The sequence below is a fragment of the Myiozetetes cayanensis genome, unplaced genomic scaffold (genome assembly GCF_022539395.1).
Source record: "Myiozetetes cayanensis isolate MyiCay16 unplaced genomic scaffold, myiCay2020 scf5-8, whole genome shotgun sequence".
Taxonomy (NCBI): Eukaryota; Metazoa; Chordata; class Aves; order Passeriformes; family Tyrannidae; genus Myiozetetes; species Myiozetetes cayanensis.
The window spans coordinates 25,121,985-25,127,984 of NW_026087742.1; positions in this window are offsets into that span (position 1 = coordinate 25,121,985).

The window sequence follows — 6,000 nt, forward strand, 5'->3', positions numbered from 1 at the left end:
TCTTGTTTCCCTGATTCTCCATTTTCAGCCTCCAAACATAGGACAGTTTAGGGGAGTGGTACATGCTGAGGTCACGCCTCTTCCTTGCTGAGGAGTAGTGATGGAGTTGGGAAGACCCAGACCTGGGAGCCCAGCAGCACTGCCAGGTCCTAGAATTATACAGGGGGAAGATAGGGAATGGTCCATCTAGGAGGAGAGACTACAGAGATTAAGAGTGTTGCCCAGAAAAAATAGATAAAGACTCCAGAGGAAGCATTATCCACTTTCTTTTGTGATTTCACTGGATGTCTCTAGTTCTAGAGTTATTGGGCAGCATCTTTACAATCACCAGGAAGGACATCTTCCCCAAGGCACCCCCTGCACAGTGGAACTAATCACTGTGGGATATTGTGAGGGTAGAAACCATAAATGTGTTCAAAGTCACTTGAGCAGATGAAATTTGTTAACAGACAAGAGGCAAATTCTGATAAAGCAACTGGCTATTTAGTAATTTCTCCTTCCCTGTGGCCCTGATCTTTCCCTCCCTCCTAAGCTTCTACCACTGATCAGACTGGGAGCTGGCCCCAGTGATTTCTTGCTCTCACACAATATTTTATAAAGATTTAAGTTTAAAATGAGGAGATCTGAGGCTCTGTCCTTTCCAGTTTTGTCTTCTTGGAAGCTAGTCAGATCCTTGGTGAGGTAGCTTTGAGCCCTGGACTGCTCCTGGGAATGTGGATCATGACCTACAACAAGATCTGGTTTTCTCTGCTGGTTACAGAGCCTTTTTAACTCTGACACCACTGTGCCCCTCTCCTCAAGGGCCAAGAAATGTATCTCATCCTACAAATTCCAGCCCTGATTCTGGAAGGACTCACTACTGAGATGACAGCTACCTATTAAAGATCCAGTTTTCACAGTAGAAAAGGAACTGGAAAAAAATGAAAATTTTAATTAATGCTACTGATGGCTTATGGAAGAAAAGCAGTAAGAAACACCTTTGGTGTGCGACTGATATTAAAGTAATCTTAAAATTACTTTTCCTCCTTTGAAAGCAAAAAATAATTAACTCTGAAGTGCTGGCAATATAATACCAGCTCTGAGAGTTAGTGCATATATTTAGTACTTTAGTTGTCCAGTTCTGAGGGATGCCAGGAGACAGGGTTTATAAAAAGAATATTATCTCCACATCAAAGAGGTATTTTTTTTTCATTTTAGAGGAGTTCACAGTCACAGAAAAGTCAAGCTTTTCATAAGCAATTATTAGCAGCAAGGATGGCACTTGGGCAAAACAAATCTTTGGAAATAGACACGTTTATTTCTCTGGATGTTTAGGAAAAAAATTTGGGGATTTGCATTTGCTGAGGTGAATCCCAAATTCTAGTCCTGGTGCCAAAAGCTCCTGGGTGAGAATATTGAGCAAACACGAGTATTTTCTCTGATGAAAAACATTAAAAGCATAATCTCACAGTGCTTTGGTTATGTTTTGTCAGTCACCTCCAGGCTTCAAGGCTCAGTATAGTCCGAGATAAAACTTCTCAGTCTTCATTGCCTTGGGAAGACTCACTGGATCTCTTGTACAACTGATTATTCCAAGCAGGTGAAAATGAAGTTTAACTGTGTGACTACCCAGCAGAGGCGTGCTGCATACCATGCTGCACACTGTGCTGTACACCATCCCAGAACAAAGACGCGGTGAGATGGCCAGATCTGCTCAGTAGGATGGGATGAAAACAGTTTTCAACCCCTCCTCTGTGGTGACAAAGCCACATCTTCCCAATCACAGTGAACAGAAATGGGGCTGGGCTTGATGAACAGAAGTCACACAGGGGAAGGCAAAGCACAGCTCAATAAATGCCATTCACAAAATCACAAACTAATTGAAGTTAGGAAGGTGCTTCAGAGGCCATCCAGCCCAAACCCCCATTAAAGGTAGGCCCAATTAAAGCAGGTTATTCATGGCTTTGTCCAGCAGAATTCTGAATAGCTCCAAGAAGTGAGATTTGGATAACTTCTCTGGACACTATCAATCTTTGATGGCCCTTATGATAAAGAAGCTTTTCCCATACCATATCTGAATTGCTCACATCCCATCTTACAGCTGTTGTCTCTGCTACAGCACTGAGAAAAGTCTGGCTCCATCTCTGCTGTGCCTTCTCATTGCAGACAGCAATAAGATCTCCCCATACCTTCTCCTGCTACATCTGAACAAACCCAGTTCTCCCAGCTTCTCCCTGTATGTCACACACTGCTGTTCCCTAACTATCTTGGTGACCTGCTGCTGAACTCCGTGTCAACATCTTTCGTCACTGGGGAACCCAAAATGGAGGAGATACTCCAGATGCGTTGTTAGGATGGGTGAAACAACCCAATTCTGCAATTGGAAATCCCAAATCTAGTGTTAGCACTATGCCCCCACTCTCGGGATAAGAAGTTTCCATGTCTCTTGCTGGCTGTATGTGCCCATAACCAGACTGGGGATTTTGCACAGAGTATGGCAGGAATGCTGTAAGAAAAACATTTCATTTTTACAGATAATTAAAAATAAAATAGGTGTAGGCATCAGATCAGCCATGAGTCCAAACTGTCACAGGTCCAGGCTCTGAATATCCTTAGAAACACCAAGTGTTTTGCACGGCACAGCAAAGGCGGCAGCTGGGCGCGCAGTTCGGATGCATCCTGATGTGAGCAGTCCTGCCAGTGTGGGAGCACAGCCCACTCCCATTCTGCAGGATGACCACAGAGGCAGCAGATCATGGGGTGGGAGGAGAAGCAGGTATGGGACTGTGCTACTGCACTCGATGCAGAAGGGGGTTGTCGAGGTAAAGCTATTGCAGCAATAACATCAAGTGAGAGCTGCAAGACTGTAGAGGCACAACCTTTGATACTCCACAGCTCTGACAGGTGGAAGAGAAAGACATGGGGATGGATGCCAAGAGCCAGTGAGCCAAGAGCCACTGGGGATCCTTTTTCTCCAGGATGGTCTGTTTCTCGGCAATGATGAAAGTTCAGCAGATCCCTTCTCTGATGCCGAGTGGGTGGGGTGGCAGGGGAGGGAGTAATGAGGCAGTGTGGTGGGTTTTAAGAAGCGTTGGCTGAGCACTTTAGCTTAGATGAAGAAAGAAGTGCTGAAGGAAAAGTGAAGGACTGTAGAGCCCTCCCACCCAGCCCGCCATGCTGCCCTGCTGCTGCTGTAGGCTGGTAGTGGGATTATGTCTTTGTGTGGTTTGAAACAGCTTGTTGAATATTGTTAAACAGCTTAAAATTCTCAAGGTGAATTGGAACAAAGAACAGGCTTTCAGTACTTTTATTATTTATATTTGTGACTGATGCTTTTTTTCCCCTCTATTAATCAGGCTGTGACTTGCAGTGTACTTCTATGATAAATCATTCACCTTAATTATTGTGCCATTTAGAAATAAGCAAGGGGTTGGCAGCGAGAGAAGGTTTTGCTATATTATGCACATATATATTCATATTGGATTTTATTCTAATGGACTGTTCAGGCATGTGAAAGGCCCAAGGCACCAAGAGGCAGACACCAACACAGAAAATGTGTTTTAACAGCAAAACCTGTTGTTAATGCCAAGTTTTCATGTCCAGAAGACTGAATTAGCAGAAGCAATTCCCATCCCATTGCTCACGACATGTGGATGTAGGATGCTTCCCTTCATAGCCATCTCTCATCCTCCAGCATTCACTCACTCAGAGTTATAACTCTGCTCTTTTACCATGTCAGAAATCCTCCTGAGAAGCTATTTGCACTGAATATCAGTGTTTTTTAATTTAACGTTTGTTTTCAGGAGCAAATGGGCAATTGCCTCAAAAGGGGGGAATGAATGAACCTCACGAAACTCACGCTGGCCTCACGTAACTGATTAACATTAGAAGACTCCCTGCATGGTGCTGCCAGGGTTGTTAAAACGTCACCTGTTATTTATGCTACTGCAGCCAAACACTTTATTTATGACTGTAAATGAGCAGCAAGCTTGATGAACAAATGGAGACGCTGAGTCCCCCGTGCCTGTCGCTGCCCTTGAGCGCTGCACTGCCCGCTGCAACCCAGCACACAAGACCCAGGATCTCTCACACTACTGCCGCAGTCTCACGTCTCATAAAGCTCGTTGGTAATTGAAAAGTGCAGACTCCTCTTTAACTTGAGCACTTAGTGCTGCCTGGGTGGTTTTCCTAGGGAGGAACAGCCAATGACCCCACTGGTAATGAAGAACTGAAGTCCAAACATAAAGTAGCAATTCACCCCAGGTCATGCATGGAAAATGCCTCTGCCTGTCCAGAGCTGTTTTGTTTCTTCAGTGCACAGTGGTTTTTTCCTGACACTCATGAAGCTAAGCTGCCAACAGGGTATAAACCAAAAGGGATCCACTTAGATACTTAAATATTGTTGGACATTTCATTAGGGTGCCCAGGCTTCCTTGCCCTGCAAGCCATGTACCAACTCCCCGAACAGTGAGAAGTCTCATGCTGCCTTGCACTGAACTGCTGAGAACATCTCTAGGTGCTGTTCCCTGGTGAGAAATGACCCATCTGTGTACCCTGCCTCATCTCCCAGCCCTCCACTGGCAATTCCAGGCTGGAAGATGGCTGTTGTGTCCCCAGCTCCTCAGGACTGTCGGACCTGGCAGCCTAACATAGTAACTGAAGCTTGGCTGAATGATGAAGTCCCAAAAAAGGAGCTGTATGCTACAGGTTTGGAGCCAGCATTATTGAAACAATGTTATACTTGTCGGGGATGACACATGTGTTTTCTTTTAAAATAGGTAAAAACAAGTCACTTGGAGAGCCAGAAACTCTTGGTACCTTCTGTGGAAGTACCAACAAACTCCACTGTGTGCAGTCAGGCTTCTGAGCCTGCAACAGTCTATTTGGTGCTTCACGAGGACAGTTTCCAGAGGTCAGCTACAGGCAAATAATTGTTACAAGGGGAAATTTTAGCATAAATATAAGAACATTGTGTTTGGAATTAATATTCCTCCCAAAATCAACAACCTGTTGTTCTATGAGAGGCTTTCTGGTCTCAGATCCATCTTAGTCAAGATAAAAAGTGAAAGTGACAAGCAATGATGATTATTGCAAACCTTATTACATGTAACAAATGAGAATAACAGAAAGTCGTGGCTGTGCAAACAAGTCAGCAGCTAGGAAAGAGACAGATGATGGAAGAAGATAAAACATTAATGAAAGAAATCCTGGGTTTAAAGATTAAGGGCAAGAAGGCATTATTTAAGCATACTAAGACCTAACAAAACCCTTGCAACCATAGAGGACAACAGGATTCAAAGGGACCTCTTCGATCATCAAATCCTCATGCTATCTGTAGTGCCATAGCAAACAATCAGTCCTCTTCATGGAAAAGGTAATATTAATCCTAAAGTAGTTCTTTTTGTCCCCAGATCCCAAGGGATGGAGGAGAGTGTAGAAACCATTTTAGAACCTGATATTTTGGTTGGTTATAACCTTCTTGTGATTTCATACTTAAATTGGTTTGTCTACATTTCACACCCATTCTCTTGACAGAAATGGCACTCATCAAATTCAGTAACATCTCTTACCTTTGTTAGTCCCTGTAGCTCAAATGTTAAAGGTGGCAGACTTGTCAATTGTGGTAACACAAAAAGAAGAAATATTCATTGAATATTTATGTTGTGTATTTGGAAAGAAATGGGACATGCTGATTTCACAGCAAGGAAGAAATACTTTCTATCTCAGTAGCAGCAGTGGAGGATGTCAAATAGCAACAATTACAGCAACATACAGTAGTGGTACCAGAAAATTTGTGACCAAGAATATTGAAAGACCTGTCTGAGGAGCTTCCTGAAACACTGACAGTGATTTGTGTAACATATTGAAAGATAAGAGAAGCTACAAAGGACCAGAAAAGTGACGGTTAAACAACATGAAGCAGGGTTGTCCCCAGAAATGGTTATGTACTGGCACCACTCCTCTGCATGCAGAGAAGACTTGGTTGTAAGTCTGTCTGGTCTGCCCCACAGGCAGGCTGAG